This window comes from Eubalaena glacialis, chromosome 3 (assembly GCF_028564815.1).
Source record: "Eubalaena glacialis isolate mEubGla1 chromosome 3, mEubGla1.1.hap2.+ XY, whole genome shotgun sequence".
Classification (NCBI taxonomy): Eukaryota; Metazoa; Chordata; class Mammalia; order Artiodactyla; family Balaenidae; genus Eubalaena; species Eubalaena glacialis.
Window position 1 is genome coordinate 42,568,442 of NC_083718.1, and position 16,877 is coordinate 42,585,318.

Here is a 16,877-nt window from a genome sequence, read left to right on the forward strand (position 1 = left end):
AATAAGTCAATAGAGTATTCATCCCACATAGCCATATTCTGGGTCAAACTTCTATCAATCTCCTCTAAATATCTGTTTTTCACACCCAGGGATATTCTTCCTACCTTTCCCAGAGACCAATGTTTTAACATATGTCTAATGCAAAGCTTAATTCATTCCTGGCACAGCCTCTGGTTATAAATAGCTTGAAATGTTGTTTCTTTTGCTTTTAAATTTTCAGCACAGATAAACACAAATTTGAATCCCCAGGGAGCCAGAGAGGAGTTTTTGGGGGGTGTGGTGTGGTGGGGGGAAGGAAACAATGCAACAAGGGTGAAAACCAATCTAACAACTCTCAAGGGAGTTGTCAGCCCATGCATCCAGATCAGCCACACTCTGCAGCTAGAACCCAGGTACCCGCGACTCAGTGTGATTTACAGGGCAACTGTTTTCCTGATTCAGGCTAAGGAGGCAATTAGAGTTTTAAGCATCTGGACAGAACTTGACTTTTTCTCAAACACCAAAAAGTGTCCACTCTAAGTACATAAGGTACTCCACGGGTACAGCCCTCTCTAAGCACCTCCATGACGTGAGCTGAAAAGCAAGTGTACTGGACACATTACTCTATGTGTTTGTGAAATAATGTGTAGTTCTAATTTATGAAGACGGTTTCACCAACTCAATATGAGTAGGATACATGCTTGGGGTAGCATTTAGGTAAATATGCCTTTAAAACTGTGCTATTTAAATTCCCTTACCAGGTGTTTTTCAGCCATCTGTTATATGAGTGGGCTAATGTAGGGCAGGGGCCAGCGGATGGTAATGTTTCTCTCAGTGGGATACCACCTGGCTTCCACGGAGAGAGGTTCATTCAGTGTGTGCTCCCTAGCACGGAGTCCTCACCAAAAAGGCTGGCCAATTCATTCATACATATGGAGCATTCTATAACCCCTCTTTACTGCTCTGCAGTGCCTCTCACGCCTTTCATAATTATGTAATCCTATTCTCCTAGAGAATGCTCTTTTTCTGACATGCAGTATGGTAAATAGTAAAAAAAAAATGGACCCTACATATATACTGCAACTTACTTCAAGAGGCAAAGCCTAATTCCCTTTCCTCGAATCTGAGCTCACTTTAGTCTCTTGCCTTCACCAATAGAATGTGGCAGAAATGATGTTCCAGGATTTTCAGGCAGGGTCATAAGAAGCCTTGTAGCTTCTGCGCGTGTCTCTTGGAACACTTACTCTCAGGATGCTCCCTCTTGGACCCGACCACCATGTTTTGAGAAGAACAAACCACACAAGAGGTCACATAGAAGTGATCTTGGGACAGCCAGGCTCTGTCAGTCATGTAAGCAAGCCATCTTGGCCATCCAGCCCAGTCGAGCCTTCAGATGACTGTAGCCCCAGCCAATGCTGGACAGCAACCACACATGGCAAGTTCAAGGGAGAACCAGCCAGCTGAGCCAAACAACCCATAGAATTATGAGAAACAATTAATTTCTTAGGCCACTAAATTTAGGAGCTGTTTGTTAAGCAGAAATAGATAACCAGAACACACAGAATCATGGACTTCTAGGATGAGAGGCCCATGAGAAATTACTTAATGGTTTACCTAATATTCCAGCGGAACACTGAAAATCATCCCAGCTCTGAACTGGCACCCCACTTCCTTCCCTGAAATAACAAGATGAGAAAGAGCTAGAGGTGGCTCTAATGGGCAGGTTCTCCTAAGTGAGCATTTTGCCCATCAGTGAGAAAATGCAGAATTTACAAGTTCTGCAGTCTCCTACTGTGATCAAATGTTGTATAACTAAGCCAGAACTACTGAGAGTAGACCATTGGTAATCTTGCCTAATTCTTATTAAGATTACTTCCTTTAAGCAACTTAAGCTTCCATCAACAGATGACTGAATAAAGAAGATGTGGTGTATGTGTGTATACATGTCACAAACACACAATGGAATATGACTCTGCCATAAAAAAGAATGAAATGTTGCCATTTGAAGCAACAGGGATGGACTTGGAGGGTATTATGCTAAGTGAAATAAGTCAAAGAAAAACGAATACTGTATGATATTACTTACATGTGGAATCTAAAAACAATACAACAAATTAGTGAATAAAACAAAAAAGAAGCAGACTCACAGATACAGAGAACAAACAAGTGGTTACCAGTGTGGGGAGAGGGAAGGGGGGAGGGGGAATATAGGGGTAAGGGAGTAAGAGGTACAAACTATTAGGTATAAGATAAGCTACAAGGACATACTGTACAACATGGGGAATATAGCCAACATTTTCTAATAACTATAAATGGAATATAACCTTTAAAAATTGTGAATCACTATTCTGTATACCCATAACATATAATATTGTATGTCAACTATACTTCAATTTAAAAAGCTATAGAGGATTGGTTCCAGGTGGTGGAGTAGAAGGATGTGCTCTCACTCCCTCGTGTGAGAGCACTGGAATCACAACTAACTGCTGAACAATCATCAACAGGAAGACACTGGAACTCAACAAAAAAGATACCCCACATCCAAAGACAAAGGAGAAGCCGCAATGAGATGGTATGAGGGGGGCAATCACAAAAAAATCAAATCCCATAAATGCTGGGTGGGTGACTCACAAACTGGAGAACAATTATACCACAGAAGTCTACCCACTGGAGTGAAGGTCCTGAGCCACAAGTGAGGCTTCCCAACCTGGGGTTCCGGCAATGGGCGGTGGAAATCCCAGAGGATCAGACTTTGAAGGCCAGTGGGATTTGATTGCAGGACTCTGACAGGACTGGGGGAAACAGAGACTCCACTCTTGGAGGGCACACACAAAGTAGTGTGTGCACCAGGACCCAGGGGAAGGAGCAGTGACCACATAGGACACTCAGCCAGACCTACCTGCTAGTGTTGGAGGGTCTCCTGCAGAGGCGAGGGGTGGCTCTGTCTCACCGTGAGGACAAGGACACTGGCAGCAGATATTCTGGGAAGTACTCCTTGGCGTGAGCCCTCCCAGGATCTGCATTAGCCCCACCAAAGAGCCCGGGTAGGCTCCAGTGTTGGGTCGCCTCAGGCCAAACAACCAACAGGGAGGGAACCCAGCCCCACCCATCAGCAGACAAGCAGATTAAAGTTTTACTGAGCCCTGCCCACCAGAGCAACAGCCAGCTCTACTCACCGCCAGTCCCTCCCATCAGGACACTTGCACAAGCCTCTTAGATAGCCGCATCCACCAGAGGGCAGAAAGCAGAAGCAAGAAGAACTACAATCCTGCAGCCTGTGGAACAAAAACCATATTCACAGAAAGACAGACAAAATGAAAAGGCAGAGGGCTATGTACCAGATGAAGGAACAAGATAAAACCCCAGAAAAACAACTAAATGAAGTGGAGATAGGAAATCTTCCAGAAAAAGAATTCCGAATAATGATAGTGAAGATGATCCAGGACCTCAGAAAAAGAATGGAGGCAAAGATCGAGAAGATGCAAGAAATGGTTAACAAAGACTTAGAAGAATTAAAGAACAAACACATAGAAGAATTAAAGAACAAACAAACAGAGATGAACAATAACATAACTGAAATGAAAACTACACTAGAAGGAATCAATACCAGAATAACTGAGGCAGAAGAATGGATAAGTGACCTGGAAGACAGCATGGTGGAATTCACTGCTGCGGAACAGACTAAAGAAAAAAGAATGAAAAGAAATGAAGACAGCCTAAGAGACCTCTGGGACAACATTAAATGCAACAACATTCGCATTATAGGGGTCCCAGAAGGAGAAGAGAGAGAGAAAGGACCAGAGAAAATATTTGAAGAGATTAGAGTTGAAAACTTCCCTAACATGGGAAAGGAAAGAGCCACCCAAGTCCAGGAAGTGCAGAGAGTCCCATACAGTATAAACCCAAACAGAAACATGCCGGGACACATAGTAATCAAGCTGGCAAAACTTAAAGACAAAGAAAAATTATGGAAAGCAGCAAGGGAAAATGACAAATAACATACAGGGGAACTCCCATAAGGTTAACAGCTAATTTCTCAGCAGAAATTCTATAAGCCAGAAGGGAGTGGCATGACATATTTAAAGTGATGAAAGGGAAGAATCTACAACCAAGATTACTCTACCCCACAAGGATCTCATTCAGATTCGATGGAGAAATCAAAAGCTTTACAGACAAGCAAAAGCTAAGAGAATTCAGCACCACCAAACCAGCTCTACAACAAATGCTAAAGGAACTTCTCTAAGCGGGAAACACAAGAGAAGAAAAGGACCTACAAAAACAAACCCAAAACAATTAAGAAAATGGTAGTAGTAACATACATATCGATAATTACCTTAAACGTGAATGGATTAATTGCTCCAACGAAAAGACACAAGCTCGCTGAATGTATACAAAAACAAGATACATATATATGCTGTCTACAAGAAACCCACTTCAGACCTAGGGACACATACAGACTGAAAGTGAGGGGATGGAAAAAGATATTCCATGCAAATGGAAATCAAAAGAAAACTGGAGTAGCAATACTCATATCAGATAAAATAGACTTTAAAATAAAGAATGTTACAAGAGACAAGGAAGGACACTATATAATGATCAAGGGATCAATCCAAGAAGAAGATATAACAATTATAAATATATATGCACCCAATATAGGAGCATCTCAATACATAAGGCAACTGTTAACAGCTATAAAAGAGGAAATCAACAGTAACACAATAATAGTGGGGGACTTTAACACCTCACAAACACCAATGGACAGATCGTCCAAAATGAAAATAAGAAAACAGAAGCTTTAAATGACACAATAGACCAGATAGATTTAATTGATATTTATAGGACTTTCCATCCAAAACCAGCAGATTACACATTCTTCTCAAGTGCGCACAGAACATTCTCCAGGATAGATCACATCTTGGGTCACAAATCAAGCCTCAGTAAATTTAAGAAAATTGAAATCATATCAAGCATCTTTTCTGACCACAACGCTATGAGATTAGAAATCAATTACAGGGGAAAAAACGTAAAAAACACAAACACATGGAGGCTAAACAATACGTTACTAAATAAGCAAGAGATCACTGAAGAAATCAAAGAGGAAATCAAAAAATACAATGAAAATACAACGATACAAAACCTATGGGATGCAGCAAAAGCAGTTCTAAGAGGGAAGTTTATAGCAGTACAAGCCTACCTCAAGAAACAACAAACATCTCAAATAAACAATCTAACCTTACACTTAAAGGAACTAGAGAAAGAAGAACAAACAAAACCCAAAGTTAGTAGAAGGAAAGAAATCATAAAGATCAGAGCAGAAATAAATTAAATAGAAGCAAAGGAAACAATAGTAAAGATCAATAAAACTAAAAGCTGGTTCTTTGAGAAGATAAACAAAACTGATAAACCTTTAGCCGGACTCATCAAGAAAAAAAGGGAAAAGACTCAAATCAACAGAATTAGAAATGAAAAAGGAGAAGTTACAACAGACACCGAAGAAATACAAAGCCTCCTAAGAGACTATTACAACCAACTCTATGCCAATAAAATGGACAACCCAGAAGAAATGGGCAAATTCTTAGAAAGGTATAACCTTCCAAGACTGAACCAGGAAGAAATAGAAAATATGAACAGACCAATCTCAAGGAATGAAATTGAAACTCTGATTAAAAATCTTCCAACAAACAAAGGTCCAGGACCAGATGGCTTCACAGGTGAATTCTATCAAACATTTAGAGAAGAGCTAACACCCATCCTTCTCAAACTCTTCCAAAAAATTGCAGAGGAAGGAACACTCCCAAACTCATTCTATGAGGCCACCATCACCCTGATACCAAAACCAGACAAAGATACTACAAAAAAAAGAAAATTACAGGGCTTCCCTGGTGGCGCAGTGGTTGAGAATCTGCCTGCTAATGCAGGGGACACCGGTTTGAGCCCTGGTCTGGGAAGATCCCACATGCTGCGGAGCAACTGGGCCCGTGAGCCACAACTACTGAGCCTGCGCGTCTGGAGCCTGTGCCCCGCAACAGGAGGGGCCGCGATAGTGAAAGGCCCGCGCACCACGATGAAGAGCGGCCCCTGCACCGCGATGAAGAGTGGCTCCCACTTGCCACAACTAGAGAAAGCCCTTGCATGAAATGAAGACCCAACACAGCCAAAAATATAAATAAATAAATAAATAAATAAATAAAAGTAGCTATTAAAAAAAAAAGAAAATTACAGACCAATATCACTCATGAATATAGATGCAAAAATCCTCAACAAAATACTAGCAAACAGAATCCAATAACACATTAAAAGGATCATACACCATGAGCAACTAGTTTTTTCCCAGGTATGCAAGGATTCTTCAATATACACAAATCAATCAATGTGATACACCATATTAACAAATTGAGGAATAAAAACCATATGATCATCTCAATAGATGCAGAAAAAGCTTTTGACAAAATTCAACACCGATTTTTGATAAAAACTCCAGAAAGTGGGCATAGTTGGAACCTACCTCAACATAATAAAGGCCATATATGACAAACCCACAGCAAACATCATTCTCAATGGTGAAAAACTGAAAGCATTTCCTCTAAGATCAGGAACAAGACAAGGATGTCCACTCTCACCACTATTATTCAACATAGTTTTGGAAGTCCTAGCCATGGCAATCAGAGAAGAAAAAGAAATAAAAGGAATACAAATTGGAAAAGAAGAAGTAAAACTGTCACTGCAGATGACATGATACTATACATAGAGAATCCTAAAGATGCCACCAGAAAACTACTAGAGCTAATCAATGAATCTGGTAAGGTTGCAGGATACAAAATTAATGCACAGAAATCTCTTGCATTCCTATACACTAATGATGAAAAATCTGAGAGAGAAATTAAGGAAACACTCCCATTTACCATTGCAACAAAAAGAATAAAATACCTAGGAATAAACCTACCTAAGGAGACAAAAGACCTGTATGCAGAAAACTATAAGATACTGATGAAAGAAATTAAAGATGATACAAACAGCTGGAGAGATATACCATGTTCTTGGATTGGATGAATCAATATTGTGAAAATGACTATACTACCCAAAGCAATCTACAGATTCAATGCAATCCCTCTAATTACCAATGGCATTTTTAAAAGAACTAGAACAAAAATCTTAAAATTTGTATGGAGACACAAAAGACCGCAAATAGCCAAAGCAGTCTTGAGGGAAGAAAACGGAGCTGGAGGAATCAGAGTCCCTGACTTCAGACTATACTGCAAAGCTACAGTAATCAAGACAATATGGTACTGGCACAAAAACAGAACTATAAATCAATGGAACAGGATAGAAAGCCCAGAGATAAACCCATGCACCTATGGTCAACTAATCTATGACAAAGGAGACAAGGATATACAATGGAGAAAAGACTGTCTCTTCAATAAGTGGTGCTGGGAAAACTGGACAGCTACATGGAAAAGAATGAAATTAGAACACTCCTTAACTCCATACACAAAAATAAACTCAAAATGGATTAGAGACCTAAATGTAAGACCGGACACTATAAAACTCTTAGAGGAAAACATAGGAAGAACACTCTTTGACATAAATCACAGGAAGATCTTTTTTGATCCACCTCCTAGAGTAATGGAAATAAAAACAAAAATAAACAAATGGGACCTAATGAAACTTAAAAGCTTTTGCACAGCAAAGGAAACTATAAACAAGATGAAAAGACAACCCTCAGAATGGGAGAAAATATTTGCAAACGAATCAACGGACAAAGGATTAGTCTCCAAAATATATAAATAGCTCATGCAGCTCAATATTAGAAAAACAAACAACCCAATCCAAAAATGGGCAGAAGACCTAAATAGATATTTCTCCAAAGAAGACATACAGATGGCCACAAAGCACATGAAAAGCTGCTCAACATCTCTAATTATTAGAGAAATGCAAATCAAAACTACAATGAGGCATCACCTCATTCCGGTTAGAATGGGCATCATCAGAAAATCTACAAACAACAAATGCTGGAGAGGGTGTGGAGAAAAGGGAACACTCTTGCACTCTTGGTGGGAATGTAAATTGATACAGCCACTATGGAGAACAGTTTGGAGGTTCCTTAAAAAACTAAAAATAGAATTACCATATGACCCAGCAATCCCACTACTGGGCATATACCCAGAGAATACCATAATTCAAAAAGACACATGCACCCCAATGTTCATTGCAGCACTATTTACAATAGCCAGGTCATGGAAGCAACCTAAATGCCCATCAACAGACAAATGGATAAAGAAGTTGTGGTACATATATACAATGGAATATTACTCAGCCATAAAAAGGAACAAAATTGGGTCATTTGTAGAGACTTGGATGAATCTAGAGACTGTCATATAGAGCGAAGTAAGTTAGAAAGAGAAAAAAAAATATTGTATATTAACGCATATATGTGGAACCTAGAAAAATGGTACAGATGAACCGGTTTGCAGGGCAGAAATTGAGACGCAGATGTAGAGAACAAACGTATGGACACCAAGGGGGGAAAGTGGCGGGGGGGGGATGGTAGTGTGATGAATTGGGAGATTGGGATTGACATATATACACTAATATGTATAAAATGGATAACTAATAAGAACCTGCTGTATAAAAAAATAAATAAAGTTTAAAAAAAAAAGCTACAGAAAAAAAATATGAGGGAAAATTGTTGAAGACATGAAGTGGGGAAATGTGGGTCAGTTAGCAATGTAGTCATTATGTTCCCATGTGATAAGAATGGACATAAAAAAAGACTTAATGGAAATACATAAAAATATTAACTGTGTTACCTGGGGATGGGGAGGTGGATTTAAAATTGTGATTTTCCTTGTTTATGCTTTTATTCGAAGTGTAATATTTTGTAATCATAAAAAATATTACTTCATTTAAACAAAACCTAATACGTGAACATTCTCAAATGAATTAGGAGTAGTCTTTCTAATTATAAAAGAACCCATAATGTAAAATAATAGCCCCTCATGTGCATTTAACATATGAGTTTATCTGTAAAAATTCAGTTTATAAACAACTCTTCAGGAGCATATCTACTGCATACAACAAAGGGCAAACATACTGTGTTTGAAACACTCCAGGAAATAAATCAGTGCATCTTTAGAAATGACAATATTCCCATTGTGAAGAGTATTCCAATCAAAGGTTTTGACAGAAACAATAAATGGAGACTAGTTCCTACTACAAAAGGTATTTCAAGGTAAGATAATCATGATTAACTTGTAGGGTCTAGGAAGTCTCAGTGTTGTCATAGCTTGCATTTGATTTTCAACCCAAATTGAAAATCATACAATCTTTCTTCCTGTCAAGGCAGCCTTTTTGGTATAAATGACCTGTTAGTGAGATTGAAGAATGTGGTGTCAGAGGACCTGTCAGATTCAAAACAAACCCAAGACTATTCTGGCAAATGAGAAATAAAGTTATGACACATATAACTTGGGAAAACTGTCAAAGGGAAGGACGTAGAGCATTTGGCAGGCTGCTTGTAAGTTACACACATCGCTGGAATAATGACTTCCCAGGTCAGGGTTACGAATCGGAGGCCAGGACAAACTCTATAACCACATTCATCTCTTGTTCCCTAGTGTGAAATGATCGTTCGCCGAAGAACAAAAGGTACCCCAATGCACTCGGCAATCAAACTTCTTGAGACCCTCAGCTTATTGATTTGTTTATTACACTGAGGCGCTGGGTGCAGAATGTTAAAACCTAAGGTTCTAAGATTCTAAAAGACATTCTAAGTGGATATTCTGAGCTGGGGGGAAAAGAAAAAGGAAAAAAAGCGAGGGGGAATAAAGGAAAGGCAGTCTCATTAAAACTCCAAGCAAACATCCCTGTAATAATTAATCCTCCTCCCCTCCCACCCCCAGTTATATGCAGCTTTCTTTACTGAGCTTCCACTTTTGCCATGGACATAAACAGCCCTCTGGGGTACAAACGTGGGGCTGAGGAACATTCACAAAACAGAGGTGGGAGTTGGGACACAGGGCTAAGGTGGCACCAGGAGAGAGGGAGGGGAGATCTCTGCAAGGAGTCCAGCACAGGAGGAAACCAACACCCTGTAGACAATTTGGTGTCATGAAGGACAGAGGCTGGAACAGCCACTTGCAGAGGCTGAAGCGGGAAGGAAGATGGGAGAGGGGGGTTGGGAGGGTTAAGAGGGGTGATTGGGGACAATTCAAGAGGTGCTGGGACTTGGGGACCTGAGAAGATCCACAGCCTACTGAATATTAAAGAGTTACAGAAACGGACAACCGAGTTTAGAACACTCCAGAAAAAGCCCCATTTTTAAAAGACTGGCTGTGAGTGAGCTTGGCGGACCAGAGGGGTCAGAGCAAAAATGAAATTCCAGCTGCTTCTCTTCACTATTCCCTATCATGTCCTCTTGTAAAGGCCACTCACAGTGGTATCCTGTACTAAGCAAAACATAATTCTGCAGTTAAAGTCATCATATGCTGCTAAAATCATCAGCCATTTCGAGGCCCACACCACTGAGAAAGAACTGATTCGGTTATTCATGCAATTCTTGGCAGGCACTGTTCTGGGTGCTGAGGTATAGCAGTGGGATGACAGATGCAGTGGAGTTGAGAGAGACTCAGGTGATTCTAACATGTTAGGGGCTATGATGCGGAGAGTACAGGAGGGGTATCCGGCTCAAGCTCAGGCTTCCAGGAAGATGTGGCGTCTGAGCTGAGACCTAAAGGATGAGTTCCAGTGAACCAGCATAAAAACATAGCGCAGAGATGATTCCAGGGAGAGGGCACAGCACGTGCAAAGGCCGTGAGGCACAGGATATGTCTCTTTAGCAGGACTGAAAGCCATTCGGAAGCCTCTGGGTTCTCCAGGTTTTGGATTATCTGCTCCTCCACTTGCCTGCAGGGATGAGCGTGGACAGTATATTTTGTAATCCTTTGAGGAAAATGCCTGGTCTCCTCATTCAGCTGCAAACTCATCTAAGCACCTTCCAGACTCTACAGTGAGCATGTGATACCAACGCTGCTAGGAGCTCCACCCAGGGTGCTGAGAGAGGTGCCAGGAATATAGACTGCAGTGAGGGCCAGCCCTAGTGCCTTTATTCCTCCTCTCTGGGGCATCAGGAAGTCCTCTGCCCTCAAGCCATCTCGAGACTAGAGGGGCCTTGTCACTCACTGCATCAGGACGGAGAAATGTGGCTGCAGAGATCCTGGCATAGTCGAGAGAGGCTCTGAGGGAGAGCCATTCTCTCTCCTGGCCCTTGGGATAATTCTGCTTATGGGACATAACAAAGAAGCTGGATTAATCCCTCCAGACAAGTCCTGAGCAGACTCTGCACACCCACTGAACTGGGTAGCTCACGAGGATGAGATGAGGACGGGGAGAGTTCTCAGACCTCCTGGACTCAGGATAGACACCAGGCATGTGAAATCCAGGTCCTCTCCTGGGTCCTCAGAATCATGTCTAAGACACAAAGAGAACTTGCCCAAATCTCCTCCTTCCTGGTACTTCCCCCAGCACATTTCCCAAGTACTTTATCATCCACTCTGTCAACACAGGCTTCAGGGCCAGACAAGCTGGCTTCAAGCTCAGGTCCGCCTTGCTGGGCGCTGGAGCAGCCCCTGCCAGCCCCTCCCCCTCACCCTCTGCCTCTAATCACAGTGGGTTCTCAGACTCCCTCCAAGTCTGGCTCCCGGCTCACCTCTGGGCCGGCTCAGCACAGCCTCAGACATTCCGCCGTGCTCCTTGGTCTGGATAACTCCTTCTCATGCCTCGAAATACACCCACACCTCCCTGACCCTTGACCAGAGCAGCTCCCCATTATGTGTGCCCCTGCACTCTGCAAACACTCCTCATCCCTGTCATTGCCGGGTCCCCAGCAGGGTCTTGGGCACACAGCTGGCGTTCAATGGTTGTTGGATGCATAAATAAAGCAAAGGCACTAGGCATCTTACTAACCTCTCCCGGTCTCAATTGACTCAGCTAGAAAATGTGGGTAATAATACCTGCCTCACAGGGCTGTTGTAAGGCTTACATGAAATAATGTGAACAAAGCACTTAGCACTGTGCTTGGAACAGAGTAGGTGCTCAAAAAATAGTAGCCACAATAAAAGAAGAGTCCTCTATAACAGCCCTGTGAAGCAAATTCCACAGGGATCATCAGCCCCATTTTAAGGAGAAGAGAGAGCTCCAGAGAGGTTTAAATGATTGTCCGTGACCCATGGGTTTTCCGCCCGCTGCCATGCAGCCTCCACACTGGGAGAGGTCACGAAATGCTCCCAGTGGGTTGTCTTCTGCATCCCCTCTCTCAAGCAGCCTCCTCTTCAGTCAACATTTAGGGAGCTCTACCTGGGGCGGGCACCATGCTAGGTGATGGGAAGGAGGATAAATCAGGGACAGCCTTGACCTTAAGGAGCCATGGCTTAGGAATCCACATGTTCCCCAGAACCAATTCTCTCCTTTTATGGAAATAAAACCCATGCCTTATAGCTGGGCACAAAGATGACCAGAAGAAAGACTGCCCTACAGCTAAATGTGGCCATTTGTCTGAGCTCTGGTAAAGGGGAGGGGTGCAGAGGGATGTGTGCCACCTCTAGGGTCATGCCCTGCCCTTCCCCTCTCCCCGCTTCCTCCTGGCTGGAACAAGATGTGAGCTCTCTTGGACCAGGAAGCCAAGGTGACAACCTCGTTAGGATGAAGCAACAGGCTAGAAGGAGGTTGGGTGCCTGACACCATGAAGTCGCCACACCAGCCCTCTCTACCTGGACAGCTGGCTCCACAAGAGAAAAACAAGTTTCTGTCTTGTGTAAGCTTCTATTATTTTGGGTTTTTGTTGGAGCAGCTGAATCCACATCCCAGCCAATTCAGGAGTCCACGGTCCACTGGGGCAGTACAGTGTGTTGGGTTCTGCGGGGGCAGGTATACACACATCTGCTTTCTTCACCTGCTCCAGGAAAAAGCATGGGCTTCCGCACCTCTGAAGGATCGGATGGACATGACGATGGAGGCTCTGGCAGCACATTCAGAGCAAAAGTTCCAACGACTTGAGCTAAATACCTTGGTGGTACCCACCCACCTCCCACACCAGCCCTGACTATGGACAGGGGGCCAGGATCTGCTGAGGGGTCCCTGTGCATGAGGCCAGGCACTGGCCAGGGACCCCGCTTCAGGCATCCACCATGTACCTCACCCCAAAGGTGCTAAAGTCCAGGCTTTCAAGCTAATTTTGGAATAGTTAACTCTCCTGCATGCACTTATGGACATTTCCCTTGCATTATCTGAGACCATGGGGGACAGTAGCTAAGCAGAGTTCTGACACCTCGTAAATTTTGCCTCCTCTTATCTGTAGTGAAACCACCAAGCCCTTCTTGTTCTTACTGGAAAAAAAAAAAATGCTGCTGGCAGTCTGTGACCTCTGCTTCATCTGCCGCAGTTTAGAGACGTGAGAATGTACATCAAAGACAGACAGCCATGGTGGAAATCTCATCCATTTGCCTTCCCATCCAAGCCATGAAGATCTACTACTAGGAATAAAGCCTTAGCTTTAAGTGCCAGATCGTATCGGATTGTGTTGTGATGTCAGGTGCTGAGCCAACATGTTTTACTGGATTTTTTTTGTTGACAGAGAAAGCAGGGACTGGAGAGGCTCAGGAGGCGTGGCTCCAGGGACAGGTGTGCAGTTCACCCCACTTCTCAGAGGGGCGTCTCCTTCTAGAAAGGTTTGGTCTCATGTTAGGCTTTGTAGGAGAGTTCAGAGATGTTCAAGAAACATTTGTTTTCTTTTGAAGTTGGTACAAAGGAGAACAATTGTTCTGCTCTTCTGCAAACCATCTCTGTATCAGGGATGGGACCATGGTGTGGTTCAGCCACATATCTGCTTAATGAAACCCACACGAGAATCTGTAACGTCATACACCAGGTGCGGTGTGAACTGCCTCTGATTCTCCCAGGCAGCTATGAGATTGGGAGTTCCCAAAAGTGGGGTTACGTCTCACCACCCTTCTGCACACAATTCAAACCAGTTCAGCAACTTGGCCTGACCTATTATGGATCAGGCAGTGTTCCAGCAATTAAGGGAGATAGAACAAAAAGATAGGACATCATCTCTACGTTCAAGGGGCTTACAATATGAGACAAAACTTACATGTATGTAACAGTGAAGTTAAAACAAACAAAAATGTAATACCAAGATATGTGGGAGCCTAGTCTAGGCAGAACTGGAGAGATTTCATAGAGAAAAAGGGAAGCTAGCCTTCTACGGTGAGGCAAGAGAATTCAGATACATGAAAGAGATGGATAATCCCTTCAAACAGCAGGGGGAAAGCTGGATGGTCAGGAATGAAGAGAGCTGGTTTGGGCTATGTTCTCCTTTCTTTCAGGGCTCAATTTCTTGGTGGTGTTATTTACACTGCCTCCGTGCTCTGACTATCAAGGGGGGAATGATTTGTTCCTATTCCTGATGTTTTCTGCCCAGAAGGCAGCTTCAGGTGCACCACACTCCTGGCCTCTCTCGTGCCCTCATCTGACTAATGAGTTTGGGAGGAGACCCTGCACGTGTGCAGGCCACCCCCTTCTCTCTCCTTGGGATCTGCCTGCCAGGAGCCTGTTCTCTCTGTCCCTCCTGCCACCAGAGATACAGGGCAGACCCTCACAGGGGTAGGCTTGTGCTGGTCAGCAACACAAGGGTGGGTCTAATCCTGGGGCTTAATATTGGGAAGCCTTCTTGGATGTAAATATAATGCATATTCTCCGGTATTAGCTTTATCACAAAAATAAAAGGTGATATTTTGACTGGTACCCATCTTACATATTATCTCTCTCTTGGTTCAGAACTCTGGGAGAGATGTATGCAAATTATGAAGCACCCCTGAACCCAACTCCCACCCTCTTCATTTCTCAAGCTCCTCTGATCTTGCTTCTGACCCTATACTCAGCATTACTCTCACCATGGTCAATAACTCTTTTCCTGATAACAGCCTAAAAGATAGTTTTTAGTCCTCAACATATTAAAGCTCTTTGATTCTAAGATATACTTAAGTTGTTTAGCATTTTTTATCTCTGAAATCAGAAGATGCCTTACAATCAATGATATGTCACAGTTTAATGGTAGCATTGTTTCTCAGTGGGCCATAGAATACTGGTGTGTCTTATCATCCATGGCATCTTCTAGTCACTGAAATGTGGTTCTGTAGCATTTGAAAATGCCCTTTTCTGCCCCTCCTTGGCTTCTGTGACATCCCACTCTCCTGGTCTCTCCCCCTCTGATGGCGGTCCATCTCGGACTCCTACATGTGTCCCACATTAACTGGTATTCCTTGGGGCTCTGCTCTAGACCTTGTTGCTTCTTACCCTCCTCTCTCTCCTTGAGTTTTCTCAGCCTCTCCCTTAGCTTCAATTGTCACCTGGATCACAATGATCCCCAGGTTTATACCTCGAGCTTCGATCTCTCTTCTGAGTCCACAGAATCTCCCACTGGATACTTGAACTTAGCTCAAATCCACAGATTCAAAACTGGAACTGGTCCTGCTCCCAGGGAAACCTGCCCATCCTCCAGTGTTTCTCCTCCCTGTGAAAGTTGTCCAAGTCATTGCAGACTCCACCCTCTTGCTTGTCTCCATATTCAATAAATGACCAAGCTCTGATAATTTTATTTATCAGATATCTCTTGGATCTGTCTACTTTTCTACATTCCCACTGCTGTTAAGTCAGTTCAGGCCTCTCTCATCTCTCAGCACCCTCCTCACTGGTCTCCCTGCCTGCTATCCATTCTCTTCACAGCAGCCAGGATGATCTTTCTAAACACAAATGCGATTTTGTGACTCTTCTCTTTTAAAGTCTTTGCAGATGCTGCCCCTCTGCCAGGGAACACTCTCTCTTTAATCCCCTATCCTCAGCACACCCCGCTCCCAAGCACCTGGTGGAATTCAGTTCATCATGGAAGTCTCAGCTCAGATGCCACCTCTGTCAGGAAGCCTTCCTTGATTTCTTCTGGCTGGGCTGAATTAGATGCCTGTCTTATAAGCTCCCATAGCATCCTGTTCGTACTCTCATTACAACTCTTGGCACTCTATTTTATACGTGAAACTGCATATTCACTTGTCTGTTTCCCTGGTGAGACTGTTAGTTCTATGCCAGGAGTGTATGTTTGGTTCACTGTTGTATCTCCAAGACCCAGCACTACACCTGGCATTTCTATGGAATGAACTAATCAATAGATCAATGAAAAGATGGGTCTGAGTGGAATAATGTAAGGTGGGACAGGATTTGAAAGACTATGAATGACTTAGGATGGATGACTTTGAGGACAGGACTGGCCCCCAGTCCAAGTGCAAGAACCTTGGTGTCCTCAGGTGGCTACATTGTCAGCCTGACTCCAGAAGGAATTTGCTGACCTGCTCAGAAAAACTCCTGTAATTCACTCTGATCTAGCTTAATGCTGAGCTGAAAATTTATGGACCTATTTAAAAAGAAGAAATAAAAATGATGGATGTTAGAAATTACCCTATGATACAAATGCTCTCCTTAAAGGAATTAAAATTTCACCCCAATATGGGTCACCAGCCTTCCTCCTGGAGACTATACTGAGTCTGAGGAAACAATGTTGACATAGCTATCTGAAGGGGGGCCCACACATAAATGGTTACATTAAAGCAGTGGCTTGGAAACATCATGACAATTCTCCTTCTGTTCTTCACAACTGCAGTTAGATAAAATTAAATTAGCCAAATGTCTCTCCACTAAGTGAACAAGATCACAAATCTTCCACTGAAAGCAGGTGATAATTTTCCATGATGGCTACAGATAAGAATTCGAAATTGACTTGATTTTTCCCCTTTTGTTTATAAAAGGATATGTGTGCATTGTAGAAAATAAATGAAATATATTGAAAAGTAGAA

The 16,877-nt window shown here is 42.9% G+C and overlaps 1 protein-coding gene across 2 annotated transcripts in view; it reads right to left on the reverse strand.

Moving 5' to 3' along the window:
• KCNH1 (potassium voltage-gated channel subfamily H member 1) overlaps positions 1-16,877 on the reverse strand; it is a 422,730-nt gene that overhangs the window by 94,530 nt on the left and 311,323 nt on the right. The gene's annotated exons all lie outside the window — the stretch shown is intronic.